Genomic DNA, 26,022 nt, shown 5'->3' on the forward strand with positions numbered 1-26,022 from the left:
ACCAAAGGATGCAATATATAAAATAAAAATTGAGAAACTGTTCTGTGAAAAACTCTGTTAAGAGAATTAAAATACTAAAACATAGACTAGGAAGAAATATTTGCAAATCACATGTGTTATAAATGATTAATGTCTAGAAAATATAAAGAGCTCTCAAAACTCAACAATAAGATAAGAAAGAATGAAATAAGATAATTGTCAGATTTGATCAGAAACCTACCATAGACGATATACAAGGGACAAATAAGCATATAAAAAGATGTCAATCTAATTAGTCATTAGGGAAACTTATCACAACTGTGCTAAATTACCAGTAATACCCATTAGAATGAAAGGTTAAAATTGACCAAGTACTAGGTGCTGGAAAATAATTCAGAACTGGAAATTTCACATATAACTGGTTAATCTCACTTATACAAAATGATACAGTCATTATGAAAACAAAAGTGGGTAGTTTCTTATAAAGTTAAACATATACTTACTATATCTCAGCCATCTCACTCCTAGATATTTATCCAAGGGAATTGAATCTGTGTTCACACACATACCTATGCGTATATAAGAGTTTTTCAAATCACCAACAAAAGGGAAAAAAACCAATGTCCCCCACCTGGGGAACGGATAAACAAATGGGGGTACATTCATAATAAAATGTTACTCAACAATGAAAAGGAACAAGTTATTGATACACAAAATAAATTATCCATAGTCACGTATTGCAGGTATTTTTCATAAAAGACAAAAATGACTTTGAAATCTCATCATGGGGGTATTTGAATGACAATTGTTAGTGAAGTTACATAGGTTTCACGTGTATAATTCTGTAACACATCATCTATATATCACACTGTGTGTTCACCACCCAGAGTGAGTTCTCCTTTCATCATCACATATTTGATCCCTTTACCTTTATCTACCACCCTTCTCCCCCCTTACCCTCTGGTAACCACTAAATTATTGTCTGTGTCTATGAGTTCTTGTTTCTTCATTTGTTTGTCTTGTTCTTTTGCTGTTTTCAGTTTATATACTACATATCAGTGAAATTATATGGTTCTCGACTTTTTCTGTCTGATTTATTTCACGTAGCACAATAATCTCAAGATCCATCCATGTTGTCACAAATAGCACTTTTAAGACACTGATCTGAGAATGGAATTGTGTAACTTCAATTAATGAATATAAAGGGTCACAATATACTCAACCCTATAACTCTTCGGTGAGGTAAAAATTATTTTAATCCCTAATTAAAAAAAAAAAAAAAGTAGATGTTAAGTATTCAGAATTCTCCAGTACAGAGAATGCTGTTATATAACAGACCACAGATGTTTAGAGAGAACTAACTCAATCAGCAAATTCATATTTATTTAAAAACCTATATAAATCTAAGGTAAGGCTATTTCTCAAAGGATTAATTAGCATTGCACTTTAAATCACTCTCTTATTTATTTGAGTAGCACAAGTGGGTACCCTCAATTTATTCTATCTATAAAATGTAACAATAGTTTAGCTAAACATGCAAACTAATCAGCACACCCATGTTACGCATCAGAAGTGGCTGATACCATGGACAGTATTTCCAATTATCATCCGGAATATAATCAACAGCCATAATAGTAATAATATCCACACTTAAACACCCCTAAATCTCTTCTCTCTTAGATATAGACTTACTTGTATGCTCATCGATGGGACAGGAGAAGGAAACATCCAATGTCTACCAGGTAACAGATTCTGTAGAAGAGGGATTGACATCATTGAATCTATATAACATCTTTATGCAGCAAATTTTTTCTCCAATTTTAAAATGTAAAAATTGAGGTTTGCAGAGTTTATCGTATCCAAATTCACATAGCTAGTAAGTGTTGGAGCTTAAAATCTACATGGCATTTTTGCTTATATCTCAGAGACCACCCCCCTCAAATATGCAGACTGAAGAATATATGCACAATGTCTCGGTAAATATATTTTGTTGATTTCATGTAACCCAGTGGGGAAGGGCAGCAGAGTGGGATGATAGAAACTTTTGAAAATCTAGGTATGAATTTATAATGAAAAAATCAGTTTAGCACTTTTTGGCTAAATTGTATTGGTAAAATTTAGGCACACTCTATCTAATCTGCAAAAATGTATTTTTTTTCCAAAAATAGAATACTTTCAAACACTGTCTAATATCAAGCCAACTATTCTTCAATTCACTGGATCTCGTTCAATGAAAAGCTTGATTAATTAGGCATAATTAATACTAAGCTTACCTTACTTAATTTTCGAGAGTATTCTATTTTTTAAATCTTGTTTCACTACATATTGCTGATGTCTGTCTCTTTTTCATAGTGATAGACTGAAATGGCTGCCAAGACAAAGACGAGAGAGTACAGAAAGAAAAAAAAAGGCTTTATAGTCTTATAGACAGTATTTATAAGCCTGAATTTTAACATTACAATGGAGTAATCACCTATTGAGAATGGAAAACAGTAATAAAATATGTCAAGTGATAACTCTATTATAGCTCCTTTTAAACATTTATATATTCTGGTTTAGCTAGTTAATTTTTAATTTTTTTTTTTTTTTTTTTTATGTAACTATTCTCAATTGAAGGCTAACTCAGCCTCTGGGTGCAGACTCCAGGCAATTTAAGGAGCCTGTTTAGAATTGAGGTACAGTAAACACTGGACATCTCTATGTCCGCTGTATAGCTGGGATAGCTTCATTCACCATGCCTACACTTAGCTCTTTTTTTTAACTAACCAAAGTGACAGGTGAGATTCTAGCCTGGATATAAATAATCCTCTCCCTATAAGGGTCACAACTTTAGTAATAAAACAATATTAAGTAAGAATTATGTACCAGGGACTGTAACAATTATGCTCAATATATTACTTTATTTAATATTTACATAAACTTTATAGGTGTATGCTTTTTAAAAAGAAGGATTGTGATTTATTGTTTGTGACATATTAAACATTAAAACATTGTTTTACGAACAATCCAGTTTTACAACAGGTATTTGAAAACTTGTCACTCCAAGTTTTTACTGATGTGGGTCAAATCATTTCTCATTGTCATGTTTTCCATAATGTCTCTGTGATGTCTGCTATAGTGCCTGGGCTCCAAATGCAAAGCCGAAGAATGCAATCAGTTGTATGTGTCTGTCCATTTGGTCCAGTGTGCTGGGAAACAGGGTGGGGTGTTTAAAGTCTTTCAGCACTTGAATTACTCTGAACAGAACTGTCAATAGATAATATTTGCTCCCTGGAATTTCTTTGTACTATGTGTACCTTGTCAGAAGAGGTATACAGTGTTCTACAGTAATTCTTCCTAGCATTACTACACTGGCTAGTTGATCTAAAACTGGTCTTGACCATCCTTTTTATATTCACTTATTTCATTTTCCTCATGAGAGACCATGCCATTGGCAATCAGATTCCTTATGCCTTTTGGTGTAGCTAGGTGGCACTGAATATAAGAACTGAAAACTTGAACTGCATGTGGATAAAAGAAACAAAACAAAAATGACCTGTATGAAAATGTATGTCATATTGGATCAAAGTTAGCCAGGACTAGTCCAGCAATTTGTCAGAACCTTGTATATGTATATGTATACTACGCCATCTTTATCAAGACTTCTTCTAATGCAGCCCTTCAACCAAAACAAGTGAGGTGTGTGAGGCAGTTAACCAAGGAGAAGAAAAGTTCATTTGGAATGGCAGTTAAAATATCTCAAGGGAAAACAATTATCAGGTTGCTGATAATGCTGGAGGTTCCCACACGTTCAGAATCTTCTATTTCAATTCCAGTGATAACTTTTGGTAATCTCACAACTAAGTGTGCTAAATAGTCGACCTGTGTTCTTTCACGGGGGAAGACAGGCTCATGAAGAGAAGGCAACTGGCGAGGCACCGTAAAGGATCTTGTGCCCTATCTGAATCTCCTCTGATTTGTCCATGTACTGTTAGGAAAAGCTTCAGAACTCTGCTGCCCAGAGAAGTCTCCCACCAGGACTATGTTGGCTTTAACAGCACATTGTGTGAGGATTCAAACACAGCTATATAATGTCTGCCCACCTTGGAAGGGAGAAAGTTTCAGTGGAAGAGTTGATTGGCGGGTGTAAAGTAATGCTGAACTACCAAACATCTGAGCATTGAGGTTTTCTCTCCTAATGAATTCCTACAGAACTTCAACATTTAAGGAAAGTCTTCTGCCTGAAAAACTCTTTTCCAGTTACCGTGGAATTCCACACTCAGTGCAATGTTGCTAGTTTTACCTGAACTTGGGTATTCATTCTGCAGCACAGTTAGAATACAACAGGCCCCAGTTTGCACAGAGGATTGCCACTACTTATCAGCTAGCTGATTTCATGGAAAACCTTCGTAGTCAATTGATCTGACTAGCCTTGTTTTTCAACTACAGTTGTTTTACAATGATCCTGCTGAGGGAATCTGCTTCTGAACACATTGTGGAGGTTAGGCCTTTGTTAGATGTCGGTTAAAAGGAGTGTTTGTAGTGATGTGATGTTGCCTTTTCCCAAGAAAATCCACTCTGGGAAAACTGCTACCATTATGGCTGTGGCAGCTTCAAAGAAGATATAGTCTGCTTTACTCATTTCAGGTTTTTATTGTTGTTGTTTTTTGTTTGTTTTTGTTTTTAGTCAGACTTTGCTTTCACAGCACAAAGAGGTTAGTCTCTCTCAAAAGGCACCTCAGGCAGGTGGTAGATAATCACCAATTATACTTTTAACCAACTTTCCTCATCTGTCTTCAACTGTTAACTTCCAAATCATGACCTTCCAAAATATGCTTGCCAACTGCAAATGGTGACATTTGAGTTCCTAAATGATACGACTGTGTGCTCTGTATGCTGCTGTTGTTCATTGTTGACCACGGAAGTTGTGCTCCCAGAAATTTGGCAACGCTCCCCAGGTGAGCAATCACTTTAGAGCCCCAGTGCAGCAAGCAGCCTTGATGGGCTCCCTTTAATGACCTTCAACGTGCTGCTTTATGAGAACGGGGCCTCAGCTGCCAATCACTCGCCTGGGCGATCCAGAGCCCCAGCCAGGAGCTCGCAATCCTGTGACAGGCGCCCTCCATGCCCTGTGGCGGCCCACGCAGGCCTGGTGTGGCCACTAGGGTCTGGGCGGCCTGGGAGGAGACGACTGAGCGCCCGCGAGCAGGCTGCTTGCTGCCGAGTGTCAGCCGGTGTCTCCGGGCCTGCACCAGAAGAGGTCAGTGTGGTTGGCCAGGATGGCGGCCGTATGTACTATTTTAAATCAAATTTATTTCTAAGGAAATTGGAGCTTAGATAGATGAAATTGTGTGCTCTGGGGAGTTTGTGTTAGAACTTGAATTCAAACCAGAGATGTGCTTGACTCCAGCCCCTGGGTTCTCTTCTCTTTCTCAAATACACCCAGTGCACCTACAGACACTGTTTATCATATGATTGTGAAAACTGCCTTCAAATGCCTTTTTTAAATTTAGACGTGCTTTCAAATGTGTAAGTGTCTGATGTCACAGACTCGGGATATTTTAAAGATTAGCAAAAACTCAACACATAATCGTTATTTGGATGAATCACTTGCAATCCCGTCTTCTTACCAGTGAGGCGATTTGAGGCTATAAAAAATAAATACAATTATATTCCACATTTACACAGTACATTATGGAAGCCACATTTATAACCTACCTTTCTTGCTTCAACTGGCTGTATTCCAGTTAACTTTATTAATGAATAACAAAAAGATACCGCAAATACAGATAAATATAATAAGCAAAACACATTACTTAATTTCCTTAAAAAAAATGATTGTATACAATTAGTGTAAATTGGGGAGTGGTGACATATCTCTACTTTGACTTAGAAAAGTGGGTCACAGATAATGACAGGAGAGACAGGAAATAACATTTCTATGGCTCAGTGAGGTAACCTGACCTAGGCTACTTCTGGCTGGAGGCGACTATTCCAGGGCACCAACCAGATGAGGCAACGGGCTGCCCAAGCCCTACTTGACCACAAAAGGGCTGAGAAGGTCAGTATCTCAGGCACACCTATAACCAGGCTGATGTATATTCAGCATGCTTTTTGTATAGGCATACGATTTGTTTAAATATTAAGATTCTCCTACTCCCTTAGCTAAATAACCAGTTCCCCAAATTGCATGAGTGAAACAGGTCTTTCCCTTCCAAAAATCTCTAGATTGTCCTATCATATAGCCATAAAAGGTAAATCCTAGGCAGCAGGATGCCTCCAGGACTCCATTTCCTTGATGGTCATCTGCCTGTGACCCAACATTGTATGTCTTGACACATTGGTTAGATAGTGCAATCTTAGAAACTATTATTTTTTGGGGGAATATTTGATAGATTTCTTATTTATTCTGAATACCTATTCTAATTAAGTTGTTAGCTACCATTGAATATCTATTAATATAGGAATACAGTTATAAAATGTGATGCATACAATTTTTAAATCAAATATTATATTAGAATTACTACACGTGCAATCAGTGGAGAAAAGTAAAATATGTTGTTTCAAACCACAGCTATAAAACTAGACAGATCTAGCTTTGAATATTGCTTCTAGGCTTTGAGGATGAAAGCCCTCTAAGATTCATGTGCTTTATTTCTTAAAAAGGGGTAATAATCTTAAATGCCTCTTTCTTCACCCTCACCTGATGAATCCTATACCAAAGCATTACTGATACCTAACATTTTAAAATCTAAATAGAATCTTACTATCTTACCATTTTCCCTTTATTTATTTATTTATTTTTTTCGGCATTTAAAATTGCTCTAAATGAAAGTATAATAATATAGGTGTCCTCTTGGAAAATTCAGCTGCTAGTACTGTTTATAGAACATTTCAGAAGAAATTTCATGATCTTTAAAAGATCAGGTTTCTCAGGATATGAGCTAGATGTGTTTAGCAGACCAAGTATTTCTCCTTCAAATTAAAATTTTTGTGCTAAATGAAAAGAGGGAGAAATTATGCATGTTAGGTTAGATGTGGATAGTCTTCTTTTGCAATCTGTTTTGTGGATACTTGTCATGGATGGTTGTTCTAAATAATGTTAGGGTAAAACTAGTGATATTATATCCAATGGGGAAAATTATAATTAGATCGAGTTTTACATTGTTACATTATGTAACTTATTTCTATAAAAACCAACACAAAATATAATGACAATATAATTTCAATTTTTCAGTATATTTGGAGGAAAAAAAACTAATTAATGTTCATGCAATGTCTCCTTTTATTTAAAAGTATATTATAACAGCACACACCATAAAAAAAAAAAAGGATATGAAGTTTTTGTTAGAGATGTTGTTGTTTTAAAGTTATATGGTCAAAAAATATCTGTGGTTTCCTAATAAAGTATAGTAAATATTTGGCATTTTCAGGGTATGAGCTGATAAAATTGTTTACACATTAGGAAAAAATGATTTAAATTGGAGAAGTATGTCTTTAAAGAATTAACACAAAAAGCCAAAAGAGTAGAGGTAACAAAATTAACAGTATAGATGAGAAAATATTAAATTTGTAAATAACTCATTAATGGAAATCAAATAATTGAAGAAAACTGTAAAATGGATATTTAAAATCATTTTTATATAGACTTAAGAAAAGTAAAGTTTAATGTAGTTTTAATGTCTACACTTGATTTAGGTTAAATAAAACCAAAATTAAAATTTTCTTTAAGTGTCAACATTTGGAACTTAAGGAAAAAATATCAACTGAAATGTCTTGAAGCATATTTCTAAGATACGTAGCAAATTAATGAACGAAGAGTAATTAAAGATTCTGATTACTGTTTTATAACAAATTTGTAACAAGTCTTTTTTATTTATTTATTTATTTATTTATTTATTTATTTATTTATTTATTTTTATTGGGGGAATGGGAACAGGACTTTGTTGGGTAACAGTGTGTACTTTCAGGACTTTTTTCCAAGTCAATTCGTTGTCCTTTCAATCTTAGTTGTGGAGGGTGCCGTTCAGCTTCAAGTAGTTGTCCTTTCAGTCTCAGTTGTGGAGGGCGCAGCTCAGCTCCAGGTCCAGTTGCCGTTTTCTAGTTGCAGGTGGCACAGCCCACCACCCCTTGCGGGAGTCGAACCAGTATCCTTCGGAGTTAGGAGCATGGAGCTCTAACCCCCTGAGCCACTGGGCCAGCCCTGTAACAAGTCTTTTTAAAATTTCTCTTATATTCTTAACATTTTAGAACTTTACTAATATTAAATGTTCTGATTCTAAAAATAAAACTGTTTTGTATAGATAAATGTATGTTTTACATACATACTTAACCAAAATTACATTTTATGTGAAATAAAGTATTTAGACAAATACATTTTACTCTAAAGAGACAATTTAAAAAACTAACTGGAATGAAACATGTCAGTTGTCTCATGTTTACTTTTTCAATATTTTAAAGACTGTGCAGCTAAAATAACATTTGGGAAGTATGTATATTTAAATAAGAGAATATTATATATTAAGGGCCATCACCTAAACTCCAATGACATGCAGATGTTTCACTTATTTCCTTCTAATTAGCAGTCTCTGTGTGTAATTTGTGGAAATTTTTTTTTTTATATTCAGTTGTGATCATCCTACATATACAATTATGTATCTTTTTTCTGTAAACAAATATTTCTCTTTACATCAGCTAAAATGTCTAATTGATATTTCTAATTACAAATTTATATTTCTTCCAAATGTCATAGTGAAATTCTGCATGCATATATTGACGTGTTAGAATTATTTTATAGTTAGAAGAAGTTGTCTATTTCTGAATAGTGCTGACTTACTGAAAGAAATGTGTATATTATGTATCATATTTGCATTTTTTAATATTTAGTAACATACTTATTAGTAATCGCTTATACTTTGAGGTTAGGGAAAGGGAGACCCTGAGATAGTACCCTGAGAGTGTGATAAACCTATTCACATAACTCCTTTCTGCCTTCAGCGTCTGTTAGGGACTCTTTTATATACACTATACCACGTAATAGTGGGGGTACTTCCAGTCATGCCCAAATTTATGGTTAGGCAGATGAACAAGCACTGAGAACATAATGCAAGCTTATAGCCCTTGGTCGGTGCTCTAAGTCCACATATTCAGTTTTCTCTAAAAGATAAGTCTACTGTTTTTAAATTACAATATTCAGTGTTAAAGAGACATTTTTAAAAACTCCATATCTCAGGAGAACCTGCTGTGATACTCTTATCAGTGTGTTCCACATGACATTGATCTGCTGTCCACACTTGCAGCAGCATTGAATCTGTTAGATCCTGAACAGTGATAAAGCTGCTAACATCAATCTTGACCAGCTCAATTGCTTTCTCTTTCTCTGAACTCCAGTACACAGTGAAAAATTATCAAATAGCAGAGTAAAAGTAGGACAGCTCTTTTGGATGGGGGAGAGGGGAAGCAGGGAGGTTAAGGACCAGCAAGCACATCCTTCACTTTGGAGGGAAAATCCAGACATGCTGTGATCAGCAGCATTCTCGCATGTTGTGTATTTGCCCTCTATAATCCCCATTAGTGTGGGTGGAACTTGTGAATATGAAATACCACTACTATTTTTTGGCCCAAGGGTGGGCCTACCTAATGAGAGCTATTGAAAAGTAGAGTTTTTCCCAGCTGAATGCAGAGAAAGAAGTCTGAGGCATACTCACCTGCAGGCCTGAAGGAAAGCAGTGGACAGTTTGTGAACTGCCACTTGGGCCACGTGGCAAAGAAGTACAGGTTGGTCTCTCTGATCTAATAAATACAACAGTCTGACATCTAGAAAAAAAAGAGGGATATCAATCAATCATACAGCTGCAGGGAGATGACTTCTGAAAACCAGTGAGCTCACAAAAGAACCCTAAGTTTCCAATGAGAATCACAGCATCGTCCGGCCATCTTCATTTCAGCCTGGTGAAATCCTGAGCAGACATTCCAGAAAAGCCATGCCTAGACTCCTGACCCATGGGAACTGTCAGATTATAAATTTGTGTTTTAAGCTTCTAGGTCTGTAGCAGAGAAGCTTTCTGTTGTCACATAGCAACAGAAAACTAGTACGTGCTCTGGACCACTGAGAGTACTGACATTTTCAAGAAATATATTTTCCTTTTTCTCTCACGTGTTTTCCTGTGTGTTTTTATTATGGCATAAAGGGAATTTGCTAATCCTACCCTCACTATTAGTTATTCCTAGGGATAATATTAACTCTTTCATTGGGTTTATGCAGAAAATGAACAGAGTATGTTAACATATATAAATGATAAATGCTAGTTGGCGTTGCTGTTAATGTTGTTATAGCATTATGACACAGAACTAACTAGAGTGCTGATATATCCCAGAGGCAGAGTATCCCAGAGGCAGTTCCTTCCAGGTGAAAGCAAGAGACTCTGTTTTAATTTGTGTTCCATTGAAATTCCTAGATCAATAAAAGCATACTAATTGCCAAGACATATATTTGCATGCTCTAATAAGCAGAATACATTTGCATAGTAGGCACAGTTGGGCCTACTAAATAACTTTACAGTAATTGATTATTAAAGATTTATTAGTCTTTTACAGTAATCAGAGTAGTCAAGAGAGTAAGGATATGCTGTGAATTATAGGGCTGGCATCTTTCAAGTGTTTGATGTTCACACAAATTTTCAACTCCTTCAGGAATGGAAAATAGCAAACATTTTTGTTTTTGTTATTATGAGTATTAGTGTGTCTGTCCTATCATAAGTTGATTAGACTTCAAAAGTCAAGTAGCCCAAGTGAGAGTGCTGCTATGTACCAAATATCCCATTCCACTCACATATTCAGAAGTTGATAAAAATATAACATTGGATTCACAAACTCACTGAAATTCATGTCAAGAAAATTTTGTTAAAATTTAAATTATCACCTTACTCCTCACAATGCCCATTGTGTACAGTGAACTTCATTTAAATTCTGGTTCCCGAGAAATTTGTATTAGCTTGAATCTTACACCCATTATCCTTTTAAAGTTTTCTTTTTATGATTATATGGGCTAAAGAGTTCCAGTTTTTTGGAAAAGGATACAAGGAAGACTATAAGGAAGGCTGATAATATACATGCATGTTTTCTTAAGGGTTTTTTTTTCCTTGTTTTTCATTTGTCTCAATGTTTTCTGGACTTCTGTTTGGCAGATTTTCACTTATGCATTGTTAGAGTCTAAACATATTGTGACAGTGACTATTATGAGTATTCAAATTAGGGTTTCTGATATTTAGCAAAAATGTGAAGGAGGTAAAGGGAGTAAGCCAAATAGATAACTGTGGATAGCATAGTCTGGACTGAGGAGATAGCTTGTGCAAAGGCCCTGAGGTATGTTCCAAGGAACAGCAACAAACCACAATGGCGTTAGTGGATGAAAAAGCAGAATACTGGTAAGAGACGAGGTCAGCTATAACAAGGGCCCAGGTTACACAGAGCCTTGTAATACTTTTTACAGCTTTTTATTTTTATTCTGAGTAATAGGAAAAGCCAAACAACAAGTTTTGAAGATAGGTTCACCATAGTTTAAATCAGAGACTATTAATTGGCTATTTCTTGCATTGGAAACTTGATGAGCATCCAATATTTAAGTTATTTGTAAAGCACCTCATTAAAAGTATGTTAAAATAATAATTAGGTCAATATTAATAAGCTAAAATAGAGCCATTACTTGAAACTTCATGTAATTCTGAATTACTATAATACATGTTTTGTAATATGCCTCTATTTCTTGAATTGGGTTTATTATTTTTATGGGAGAAAACTGGTGTACAAATTCTTAAATCGAATGCGGTTTATATTGTATATTTTAGAATTTTGAGTAAACTTGTTACTATATTAACTTACATATACTAAGAGAAGAGCAAACGTCTAAGATAATATGTTTAAAACATTTCTTGTGAAATACTAAGTGATTATAGCATGCCTTAATTTTACAAGATATGGGAGAGTATACTTCTTCAAGTTGTCATTATTGCTAACCACTAATGTGAACAAATTCAAGAGATATTGTCCCACTAGAAGTATGTTTGTGTGCTATTTAAATATGTTCATATGTTTGTATAGTGTCTGTAAAAATAAAGTATTAAAAATATGAAAATATCTTAAGAACAAAGTACATGCATAGAGATGAAAACTGCTCATTAAAATAGAAAGAATTCAGTTACTACATAATCATAAGAATTCAAAGAGAATGGCAAGTGATTAAACCATCTCCATGTACAGTCCGTAAGTATCTGGTATAGGGCAAGAAAAGTGTATGTCAGTTAAGAGAAATATTTAGGTTTAATTATTTTTTCTTTATTATTAAATGTATTGGGGTGGCATTGGTTTGTAAAATTATATAGGTTTCAAGTGTGCAATTCTATAATACATCATCTATATATTGCACTGTGTATTTGCTCCCAAAGTCAGTTCTTCTTCTATCACCATATATTTGACTCCCTTTACCCTTTTCTACCACCCACCTGCCCCCCCCTTACCCTCTGGTAACCACTAAACTGTTGTCTGTGTCTATAAGTTTTTGTTTATTTGTTTGTCTTTTCCGTTTGTTGCTTTCAGTTTTATATCCCATATACGAGAGCAGTCATGTGGTTCTTGACTTTTTACGACTTTTTTTGCTTAGCATGATAGTCTGAAGATCCATCCATGTTGTCTCAAATGGCACTGTTTCATCTTGTGGTCGAGTAACATTCCTTTGCATGTATGTGCCGTCTTCTTTATCCAATCATCTACTGAAGGACACTTGTGTTTCCATGTCTTGGCCACAGTGAATAATGATGCAATATATTTACGGATAAATGTTTTCTGATTCTTTTTGGAGAGATACCCAGAAGAGAGATTGCTGGGTCTTATGGTAATTCTATTCTTAATTTTTTTCGGAACCTCCACACTGTTTTCATAGTCACTGTACCAACTTGCATCCCCACTAACAGTGTATGAAGAATCCTTTTTCTCCACAGCTGCTCCAACACTTGCTATTACCTGTCTTGTCAATGATAACCTTCCTAACAGGTGTGAGGTGGTATTTTATTGTGGTTTTGATTTGTATTTCCCTAATAGTTAGTAAAGTTGAGCATCTTTTCATATATCTGTTGGCTGTTTAAATGTCTTCCTGGGAGAAATGTCTGTTCAGGTCCTCTGCCCATTTTTTTAAACTGGGTTCTTTCTTTTTTTGCTGTTGAGTTGTACACATTCTTTATACAGAGAGGGGGAGGGATGCCAAAAAAAAAAAAAAGTATACACATTTTAAGAAAGGAATAAACTATTAAAATTGTAATACTCAATATATACCAATAACAAAAAATGAATACAAGTCATGTTTGACTTCTGCAATTACAAGAGGTGCTCAGAGTGGTTACCATCAGTGTAGTTTTAATACTTTTTTTTTTTTCTTTCTTAAAATGTGTATACATTTTTGGGGGACACCCTCTGTGTATTTTGGATATTAACCCCTTATCGGAGATGTTCTTTGCAACTACCTTCTCCCATTCGGTTGGTTGCCTCTTTGTTTTGTTGGTTTCTTTTGCTGTATAGAAGCTTTTTAGCTTCTTTGTAATTTGATACAGTACCATGTATTTATTTTTGCTGTTACTTCCCTTGACTTTGAAATCAAATTCATAAAATCCTGTCTGAACCCAAGGTCCATAAGCTTAGTACCTAAGCTTTCTTCTATGTAATGTATTATTTCATGTCTTATATTTAGGTCTTTGACCCATTTTGAGTTAATTTTGGTATATGGTGACAGACAGCAGTCTAATTTCACTCTTTTGCACATGGCTTTCTAATTTTCCCAGTACCATTTATTGAAGAGGCTTTATTTTCTCCATTGTATGTTCTTGGTTCCTTTATCGAAAATGATCTGCCCATATATGTGGATTTATTTCTGGATTTTCAATTCTATTCCTTTGGCCTGTGTGTCTGTGTTTTTTTTGTTTTGTTTGTTTTTTGTTGGTGTTTTTTTTTCCCCCAACACCATGCTGTTTTGATTATTGCTGCTTTGTATCATAAATTAAAGTAAGAGAATGTGACCCTCTGGCCTTGTTCCCCCCCTCAGGATTGCTTGATTACAGTTGTAACTGTAAATTATATTTAATATTATTTAATTGGTTTTAATGTTTACTATCATTTTATTCAAAAACAATCATAATTTTGATACCCTTATGGGACCCTATACTAGTTATCTATTGATGAGTAGCAAATTATTCCAAAATTTAATAGTTTAAAAAACAACATTTATTATCTCACACTGTGTGTCGACAAGGAATCGATGTAGCTGAGCAGGCTACATCTTGCTTGAGATCTCTCATGATGTTGGGCTTCCACCATTGGAGAATTGACAATAGCTAAATAATTATTTTCCAAAGTCATTCACACGGTTGTTGCGAGGTGTCTGTTCCTTGCAGGCTTTTGGGACAAGAAACTCAGTTCCTCTTTATGCCACCTGGGTCTCTCTATTGCCAGGTTCTCCTCACAAAATGACAGCTGGTTTCCCCTAGCATGAACTACCCAAGAGAGATTTAAAGAACTCCTAAAACAGAAGACACAGGCTCTCTTAGCCTATTCTTGGTAATGGTGTAGCATTATATGGGCCATCTTCTTTTCCTTAGAAGTGTATCAGTAAGTCCTGTGGACACACAACGGGAGGAAATTACATAAAGACCTGAATACCAGTAAGCAAGGCGCATTGGGAGAGTGAACCTTCTTAGAGACTGACAACTGCAGACTCTCATTGGTCTCTCAACCTCTAGGATTTCAACCTTTTTTGTAAAGCTTAGAAAAATTATATATCTATCTTGGCCTTAAATATCTGAATGTGTAAGTTAGTGGCCTTCCAACACTAAGAGAAATTTAGCTGTAAAATTTTGAGAGACATCTGTTTCCCAAGAAAAGTCTTAAGAGTAGTCTCTGTAATATTTCTCTGCACTCTGGGAGAGATTCTGAAACTTATACTCTTAGCACTGTGTCAGTTCTAATTATTATTGTTTCAATATAGTTTTAATTTTTGCTAATCTACCATTTCCTGTAATCCTTATGGCCTATTGGCCTACTATGTTTTACCATTTGAAGTGACAAAATCTCTTCTTAATCGCTTTCTAAACATAGAGTCATATTCTGTTGTATAGAGTGAAGTGTGTATAAATCCTTTAACTTAACTCATTTTTGGCCTTCCAGTCTTATGTTTAGTGACTTTCTCGATTTTGACATTAGGTGCACGGCCAGGATAGTTTGCACTGATATGTTTCGACATAAGTATTTTTTCCTGTTGTTTATCTGTAATTATTAGTATTAATCAGTGCTATTTCAGAAAGTATTTTTAACATGAACTGTACTCTTTGTAAAAATTATTTCCTCCACTATAAAAGGAAAGGAAAATCAGTGTTTTGTGTATATTTGTGCTTGTGTGCTATGGAAAGAAATTCTGAATTCATTCTTTCTCCTCCCTTAAATTTCTATAGTAATATGATTTAACTATTCCCTTTTAATTTGTTAAAGTATCAATATTATATGTTTAGCCCCTAATCAGTTATTAGTCTCTAAGTATTTTAATCAGTAGTAACATCAGGTTGACTTTAATAAGTGCATAAAAAATTATTTTGCATAAAAAAATCTCTTATGAAATGAAGTCAAAGGATGTTACTGAAAAGAAAGCTGTATATTTGTCTGTACTTTATCTTAATTCATGCTGGTGTTTCTCTCTTTGCCACTAGTGTCAAAACATTGTAGTGACATCCCTGACATACCAATTGTCCCCGAGGTCAACTGTACAGGAGACTGATCTCACATCAGGGGAAGCCAACGCAGAAAGGTTTAAGATACATATCTAAGAATAACATCATTTATTTTTGTACTGTTGGAAGATATGTACGTAAGCATACGCATGTTATTATTTGAACAATATGCCTTGTCATTATGTTTAGTTTGTTTCATTAAATCAGCTACTGACATATGTGAACAATGAGGTTTCAGAATGCTATTGCATTTTGAGTGCTTTTTATAGAGAGTATCAAGGCATTCTGGCTTGTTACCTGGTCAGAGAATCACCGGACATAAGTATATTGTCAGGAGAAACAGCTGAAGTAGGGAAACCACATATGCTCCCATTAACCTCTAAGAGGAGAAATAAACCTAACTCTGAAAAACGTGATACAATTGGCAAGATAATGCTATATCAGCAAAAGTTGATGAAACTGAAGTTGCAGTTGTTTTTTGTTTGGTAACTGGAAATATGTAGGTATGGTATGAAAACCTAAGCAATCACATCAAAGTATTTTGTCACTCCAAAAATTTTACTCATGCTATACTTAGATCTGTGGGATAAAAACAGATCTTCCCAAAGTTTTCTTGTGGCAAATAAATAGAAAATAAGTGTGTGTTTTGTTGTTGTTATTGTTTTGTTGTTGTTTGTTTGTTTTGTTTGTCTTTTTCTTTTTCTTTTTTTTGTTCCTTTGTTTGTTTTGTTTTTGGTAAAATATAGCACACTCAAACATATTATTTTTAGTAGTGTAGTGCAGTGTTGCACCAAATCATATTTTTCTTCAGTTCATGCCTGCGTATAATTGCTTAGTGATTAAAGTGAAAGAAAAATGAATGCTATTTGATGAATTATCTACTCTGTGTCAGATGCTAGGGCAGGTGCCATTTTTCTGATAACATCTTCATGGAAACTTTATATTATTGCTATCTTACCCATTTTCCAAAGAAGGAAATTGAGGATCAAGCGAATATGCAAGCTGACAAGGATGAAATATGTAATAAGTGACTGGGTTGATATTTAAATCTCCATTGAGATTGAATGGAGATTATGGAGATTATGAACTATTTCTATAAGTAGAATTTATGACCACTTCTGGAAAGGTAGTCAAATAGCTGTATGGACCACTTCTGTATACTTCTTATCAAACGTGCTTATACCTATCATAGAATTTCCAACATTGCATTGAAAAATCTGTTCTGTATTTTTCTGTTTTATAAGTGTTAGGAAAAGCCTCTTGCCCAACATATCATAATTATTTAGTACATAACTTATTTCCCCCAAAATAAGACCAAGTCTTATATTGATTTTTGCTCCAAAAGACACATTAGGGCTTATTTTTAGGATATGTTTTATTTTTTTCATGTACAACAATCTACATTTATTCATTTATTCATGTACAAAAATCTACATTTATTCAAATACAGTCATGTCATCTTCTTCTGGAACATCGTCGTAGCTCTCCAAATCCCAGCTTGAATTTCTTGCAACTCCATTTCCTGTAGAATATTTGGCCCCAACCTCTCATGTCCTGCAATAGAGCTCTCAAGTGAGCACTTCTTGTCCGTGTAGCGTCCTCGTAGTGCATTGGCAACACAGCTGTCAGTGATTTTATCCCATGAATTCTTCACCCAAGTCACGATCTCTTGCAGGCTAGGCTTCACAAAGTTTCCATGTTCATTTCTCTCTATTCTATTTTCAGTGTAGTCATTGATTTCCATGTGCATATGGTCCTTGAATGGCTTGTTTATTACAAGATCAAGAGTCTGGAGATAGGCAGTCATTCCTGCGGGAATCATTATTTGATCTGTTCTTCTCTCTGCAAGGAAGTTCTTCATGTCTTTAGCACAGTGAGTGCTGGCTGAATCCCAGACCAGCAGACCTCTTTGGCCACCTTGCAAAACAAGTGGCCGCATTAAATCGACCCACTTCCTTATAACTGCTTGTGTGCACCGGGCGTTTTCAGTTTTAAGAACATAAATGCCTGAAACACGTTCAACCTTATCTTTCTTGCCCTTAGTGATGATTAGAGGTGGGGCTTTCTTTCCATCCAGACAAATTGCCAAAGTATAGGTAACACGTGCACTTTCATAACCAGTGGAGGGAATGTAGATTGATCAATTGTTATTTGAGATCCTTGGCCCATAAACACTGCAGTTTCATCCATAGCAATCATGTTGGAGAGTTGGTATTTAGAAAAGTCGATGCCATCAACAAAGGACTCAGATGCAAGTGCACGTTTAATAATTTAATATCTTCCAGCTTGAACAGTGTTGTCCATCTTAGAGACAGTTCATATCACTGAAGGAAGCCATCCAGTCAGTGTGTGATGCTTTGAATTCTTCTGGGGATATTTCTAACTGTGGTGCCATTGCAAGGGCAAATGCTTGAATATCAGCCCTGTGCACAACCAAAGCCTTTGCTCTCATGTCAGCAATCCATTCACAGATGATGTCTTCCAGCTCAGGAAATAATGGTTGCCAACCTGATCCACACTTGCGCTTCTTAGCATTTCCCTCATCCACCTGTTGACTGAGGTTATCATACTCTGCTCGCCATTTTTGGACCATTTGGAAATCCAATTTCTTCTCTTTGCAAAAAGCCATAAGATTCTTGCCCCAGGAGTCCTCCATGATTCCTTGCTTGTACTCGATGGAATAGCTCTTTCTTTTTGCACTCGTCTGGAGGTCACAATATTATTCCCTTCAAATCTACCATTAAATCAAATGTTAATTGAAGACTTACAAGACAGGAGTGGCAACAAAAATGATGACAGTTAAGAATGATGGTCCACACAAAAGCAACAAAAAATTGCAAACACCAAAATTCAGAAAATGTTTCTTTATTTCACATGAGTGCATTAAGTATGTCTGTTAGAACACACGACATATTGAATTATGAAGATTCATATTAGATACAACCTTCTCTGTTCGTTATCAAGTGCACACGTTATTCATGCATTGTGTTTGTACTCCAATTGGTCATTTGGAAATAAGTCTCGAGTTCATCTGTTTACATAGGCATTTACCTCAAGTCCAAAGGCGCATGCTTGGGTATTTACAAATACATAATTATAATTTATATTATTTTAAGTATTAATGTCAATAATATTATTTATTTATATATACATATTAATATTAATATTTTATAATTCATTACATCTGTCATGTGTTGCAATGGACGTACTATGTGTCTGTCTGGCTGCCAGTCTTAAATGGGGCTTATTTTTGGGGTAGGGCTTATATTACGAGCACCCTGAAAAATCATGCTAGGGCTTATTTTCCAGTTAGGTCTTATTTTCGGGGAACTACACTAGTAACTTTGCTAGTATAAAGTATGAACATTGCAGTAAGTCACGGAGGCCAAGGGAGTTTACAAAGTGGCTTGGGAAATATGCCAAAGGGGTAGCTGGGAAAGGACTTAATAAGTTCATCAGATTGGTGATAATAAGAGTCACCTCAAACATACACATATACAGTGCTATATAAGCAGTATCAGCCACTTACCTCAGTGGTCATGTGAATTTGGAATAACAGCAAAAACTAAAACTATAGTAAACGCGCTATGTATTTTACGTTGTCTATGATTACAATATTTATAAATCGTTTCAGTTTCCATAGCTTCCTTTTTCTAAATATTGATTCTAAAATTTCAAAATTATTTGTTTTACGTATAAGTAGCATATCCATTTATTGTAATGCCCAATAGCCACGCCATATATTTGCTTTCTATTTAGGCCATAACATGGCAGTATTACTTTTTTTCCTCCTGTAGAATTCCAATTGAGTTTCCTTTTTTTGTTTTTGAGAAAACAAACTTATGCGTTCTTCACCATGCTATGAAGTTCTTCCAGAATGTGACTTTAGTGCATCTAGTCAGTGCAATTTAGTTTATTGTATATTTTTAAAAATGAATTCTCACTCCATCATATTTCTGTTATAATTTAGATTGATTATGTTAAGAATTATTTCAAAGCTGTCGTCCTGGGATTTCTTTTCATTGTATTCCTTATTCAAATCTTCTGTTTTCTGTAAACCCCATTTTCTGCTTTCCAGGTGTATGTCTTTGTGAAAGGTGTGCTTTAGAACTCAATTACTTGAGCCTTACATGTCTGAAGATATCTTGATTTTTGCTCACATATTTGATTGTGATTTTAGCTGCATATTGACTTTTAAGTTCAAGATAATTTTCTTTTAGATCTTTAGTTCCTAACATTTTGTTTGTTTTCCTAACATTTGGTTTATCTGATAACAGGTCTGATTCCACTCTGATTCTTATTCCTTTTGTGTGTGTATATATGTGTGGATGTAGATATAGATATACATATAGATATAGACACAGAGATAGAGATAGAGAGATATAGATATATAGATTTCTCATCTTTGAGAGCTGTCAGGGTTTTCTTGTGGATTTTTTCTGAAATTTCAACAGTATGTAGAAAATATTGGTCTTAATTAATCCTTCTTGATGACAGTCTTTCTAAAGATTGAAGTATTTCTATAACAGAAAAGACTATTTTATTGTTTGATGATTTTTCTAACTTACACTTTCTATCTTCTCTCTTTCTGTAAATCCTTTTAACTACTCATATTTTACATATTATAGCTTTGTTTTTATTCTTTTTTTTTCTGCTGTGCATTTACTTTTTGCTAAGCATTCTTGGAGTCATACTTAATTTCTCAGGCTTTCTTTGGCTATTTTTATTACTATATATAATTTTTAAATTGTTACATATTTATGAAACTTATGACTTATTATTCAACAGATAGGTGAGAATCAAAATGATTTTTTTAAATTAAACTTTATTGGGGTGACAAGTGTTAGTAAAGATTCATAGGTTTCAAGTGCACAATTCTGTAATACATCATCTATATATCATGTTGTGTGTTCTCCACCCAGAGTCAGTTATCTTCCATCACCATATATTTGATCCCTTTTTCCCTCCTCTACCACCCCCTTTCCTCCTAACCTCTGGTAATTAGTAAACTATTGTCTGTATCTGTGAGTTTTTGTTTCTTCATTTTTTTTTGTCTTGTTCCTTTGTTTTTTTCAGTTTTATATACCTCATATCAGTGAAATCATATGGTTCTCTACTTTTTCTGCCTGACTTATTTCATTGAGAATTATAATCTCATGGATCTTGAGATCAAATGAATTCTTGAAATATCTCTTTGAAAGAATGCAGTTTTATTTTTTCCCCCTTTGGTTATACTTATAAAAGTGTTCACAGATTTTAGGCTAGATTTCACAAGTGATCAACGCTATAATCCATTTTTAAATGTTCAATATTTCAGAAATAACTCATATATTAACATTTTCATACCACACTACAAAAAATACTTATATATGAGATTTGCCAATGAAAAAGTGATCTTGTGGGTAAAAGTTCTTTTTTAAAAATTAAATGTATTGGGGTGGTATTGGTTAGTAAAATTATATTGCTTTCAAGTGTACATTTCTATAATACATCATCTGTATGAATATATTGCATTGTATGTTCACCACTCAGAGTCGGTTCTCCTTCCATCACCAAATATTTGACCATGTTCCCTCCTCTACTATCCCCCTCCCCCTTACCCTCTGGTAATCACTGAACTGTTGCCTGTGTCTGTGAATTTTTGTTTCTTTGTCTTGTTTCCTTGTTGTTTTCAGTTTTATATCCCACATATAAGTGAAATCATATGATTCTTGACTTTCCCTGTGTGGCTTATTTTGCTTAGCATAATAATGTCAAGATCCATCCAGGTTGTTTCAAGTGGCAGTATTTCATCTTTTTTAACAGCCGTACAGTAGTATTCCATTGTGTGAATGTACCACATCTTCTTTATCCAATTATCTTTGGAAGGACACTTTGGTTGTTTCCATGTCTCGACCACCACAAATAATGCTGCAGTGAACATCGAGGTACATATATCTTTACAGAGAAATGTTTTCATATTTTTTGGGTAGCTACCGAGGAGAGGGATTGCTGGGTCATATGGTAGTTATATTCTTAATTGTTTTAAGAACCTCCATACTGTTTCCTATAGTGACTGTACCAATTACATTCCCACCAACCGTGTATGAGGGTTCCTTTTTCTCCACAACCTCTCCAGTACTTGTTATTGTTGTTGATAACAGCCATTCTAACAGGAGTGAGATGATATCTCATTGTGGTTTTGATTTACAATACCCTAATAGCTAATGAACTAGAGCTCTTTCCTGTATCTGTTGGCCATTTGTATGTCTTGGGAGAGTGTCTGGTCAAGTCCTCAAGCGCATTATTTAATTGGATTGTTTGTTTTTTTTGTTGTTGAGTTTTTCAGAAATGTTCCATTATATCCCCTTCATAGATATTCACAATTGATATTCAATATGAAATGTGAAAAATATTGAAGTAAATAATCCATTTGTGGTTAATAAATATTTTGCAAAAATTGTTTGATACTGTATCATTTTTCAGTATTTGTTAATGTTTCTGACCTACTGGATACAACAGTTGCTCTAATGTCCTGCCAAAATAATAGTAGTTGTAGAAAATGATTAAAAATCCAAGTAAAATTGTGTGTGATATTGTAAAAGAAAATAATACAAGATACATATTGTGGAATTAAAGGATTTATATTTTAAAGTGTTTGTTAAGCTTTGTCATACATTCTAGAAGTAATTGTATCCCATGCTTTAAGAGATAGGACTTTGATTCCTTTTTTGGCAGTGGAATATGTTTAACATATTTTAGAATAAGTAATAAGATATGACCTTATATGACAGAGATATTAAATATTAAGTTTGAGTCACTTTGTCACTGGAGACATAATTGAAAAGAGAGTCCAGGTGAATAATTCTCAGGAAAAAAAAAATACAAAAAAAAAAAATTGAAAAAAATCTTTTGCATCAGTAAAGGGCAATTGAATAGAACAGCCATGCCAATGAACATTATCTATATGCCTTACCCTAATTTTAAATGATAATGACTATATACAATGGATAAGATTAGGAAAAGCAGTTAGAACTTGCCTCTTCCTTATTTTTATATGTGTATATTTATTCTTACTTATCATAGAAATAAGTTTAAATTTTGTTGTCTTCTCTTCTTAAATGACTAAGTTAAAGCATCATGTTTTAATATCCTAAAAATAAGTCAGACTATGTTATGGGATGATTTATAAAAGGCCCAGCACTATCTCAGGCATTTGGAGGGATCATAAACTATGCTCATCCTGTTTTGCTGATGGATACTTGGTGGTTGGAAAAACGTCACTCATTTCATTACCAGATGAAATCACAAAATATTCTATAAGCTTATACCTTATGAATTTCTGATATGTAGAAAACTATGACTTTTTAAATCATCAACAAAGATTAATATACAAAGAGTTTGATAAAAATCACTTGAGTCTGGTACTGCGAATCCATCGTTATTTTTAGATCCATAGATTAAGATTATTGTTACAAGTGATCAGTGGCTATTTTCAAATATGTTTTCAGCATTTCTTTGTTGAGAAAGTGAAATTCAAATTTATATAATTATCCTCTCTTTTCAATGGGATGAAGAGCTGTTTCTTTAAATTTTGCTCAAAATAAAGCTATAAACATGTATAGATACAAATAATGTTAATGCCATATTTTTATTCTATTTTTGGTTACCTGAAAAGCTACATCAAAGATGGGCAATTAATGAAGCAAAATAAATAATTTAGTTTTATTTGTTTTTTTAATAATTACTTTTGACTCATGGGGAAGTTACTGTGAATGCAACATTACACAAAAGCAGACCTGGTCTCTCCCATATTATTGCAAGTTCTCCACCTAATGATCCAGCAGCTTTGCAGAACAGTTTTGAATTTTTTCAATCAATTATAAATTAGTACCTGGATGATAGATATAATTAGAATGTCAGGAGACCCAGAAGTACCGTAAAGATAGTGACATGTTAGTTAGAATTGTTAAAAGTGGTTTCTATTTTCACTGACTAATTTCTACTTTATGGATTTTGGACATACATAGTAAAATAGGGAAAGGTGTAGGAGAAACAGTATATAACCGATATTTCTTTTTATTGGGTAGATGGTGTCTATCCGATGATTATAATCAATATATACTCTAAATTTAGCATTATCATTATATATATTCTGAATATTCTGAGTAAATGTTTCTGAGAATCCTACCAGGTAATTTCAAATTATTAATCTTTTTAGTATACTGGAATTATATTTCAAATATTCAGACTGAAATAACTAAAACTATTAGCTTGAAAATTAGACTTATTATATAAACACAGGCTTTTAGTACTTAACAAAAAGTGTTCAGCAACCTATAAATCTCCCAAATTGGAAAAGCATACATGGTTCAAGTATCCTTCTGTGTCCATCTGGATAGCTGAAATTCATGAAGCATACACATGTAGCTCAGATTTTTAAAAAAAAAAAATCTCTTAATTTACATCTACTGTTGCTCATTAAAGTAATCTAGAATCATTTTATTTGTCTACCTAAAGACCAAGGGGCATAATTATAAGTGACATTCACTTTATTTCTGTTAGAAAAGTTGGTCTATATTAGATGAAATAGAAAATTTTATCAAGTAAAGTATAATAATAAAAATAGTATGTGGTGCATGACACAAAAATAAATTTAAGTTTCAAGACTAAAAGATTCATAAAACTAGATAATTTAGATAAAAATAAAGAACCAAAGACTATTCCATGGCTGTATTCCCAGTGGAAAAATAAGTGCTCCCAAAATATAACTGAGGACAATAATTTCTTGTCATACTATTAGAGTATCTTTCCAAAGTGTTTTGTTTTTGTGGCTACACTCAGGCTCTTTCATTCATAGTTGAATGGCTAATTACCTCTTACTTACGCTTTCCTTTTTTCTCCCTGTGTACAATGCACTTCAGAGTATACATGTAGTAACTCAAAATGATTGATGTGATACTGGACCATATTTTATGGGAAGGTGGTGGAATGAATAATGTAGGTAAGACATACAGAAATCCCTGCAGGGTAAGGAGGGCGTAAGGAAAGCACTGAAAGCAGTATTGACGGAACACAGAAAAAGTGTGGAACAAGATGAGGTGGGAAATGCAGGCTAGGGCCAGACTATACAAGGCTAGTCACTACTCTATGAACAATGGACTACGTATTTTAAGTATAGAACTTAGGATGCCTGGGTCAAAATTGTGATTTTTATTGTTCCTGTTCCAGGGAAAAATATATCCTTTGAAACAATGGAAAAGGAGGCAATGGTGTAAATTAGAAGCATAGGAGGCTATATGTAATGGGTTACTCAGGATCTATACTTAGTTTTCTCACAATCACTTTGAACTCATTAAATGTCATACTGATCTTATGATTTTTAACCCATTATTCAGCATTCCCTTCTTAGTAAGTTTTCCCTATTTTAGTCAGTATTCCCTTTCCAACCTGTGCCACTCTTGATTGCCTTTGCTCTTTTATGTAATGTATGGGAGTGAAGAAAAGAGAAAATTCTTCTCTTTTGCTCTTAAAGTCCTAAAGTACACTTAGCATCAGGTACATCTCTTGGATGGGGCAGTGGGGATTGCAAGGTCACCTGGCTTATGATGGTATGATGCATAGGAGTGAAATAAGACACTGAAACTTAATCTCCTTTTACAGACACTATCAAATTTCAATATTGAATTTTTTTCAGTAAATTCACTAAGGGTTCATTAAAAGATGTTCATGGTATGATTTCATTTCATGTATGATTATGTTGATTCTTTTTCAATTAATGGTTTTGATCTTTACAATTACTTAATAATTTTACCAGAAAATAATGTCAAGTAGACCCTATTTGCCCTATAAAGACATCCCTGAAACAACAAATTACTTGGAGTCTAGATGTAGATTTCATTTATCCTGTCATCTTAATACAAAGATTGATTTTAATATGTAAATAATAGGAAGCTACAGATGAGACTTAACTGACTTAAGTGAAGTTGATAAATGCTATAACCTACTTTCTACCTTGTCTGTAATTAATGATAACTGTGTTGGATGACATGTGGTAAGCATAGAATTAATACTCAGTGAGTTCAATATGTAACGGTAAACATCAAAGTAAAGTTACCAAGAATTAGGGGCCGGCCCTGTGGCTCAGGCGGTTAGAGCTCCATGCTCCTAACTCTGAAGGCTGCTGGTTCGATTCCGACATGGGCCAGTGGGCTCTCAACCACAAGGTTGCCAGTTGAATTCCTCGAGTCCTGCAAGGGATGGTGGGCAGTGCCCCCTGCAACTAAGATTGAACACGGCACCTTGAGCTGAGCTGCCGCTG

The 26,022-nt window shown here is 34.4% G+C and overlaps 1 pseudogene; it reads right to left on the minus strand.

Moving 5' to 3' along the window:
- Positions 1 to 3,015: 3,015 nt before the first annotated feature.
- The window catches only part of LOC109437353 (exportin-4-like), a 35,570-nt pseudogene continuing 12,563 nt past the window's right edge, over positions 3,016 to 26,022 (minus strand).

Source organism: Rhinolophus sinicus, chromosome 15 (assembly GCF_057876585.1).
Source record: "Rhinolophus sinicus isolate RSI-liver-muscle chromosome 15, RSI-T2T, whole genome shotgun sequence".
NCBI lineage: Eukaryota > Metazoa > Chordata > Mammalia > Chiroptera > Rhinolophidae > Rhinolophus > Rhinolophus sinicus.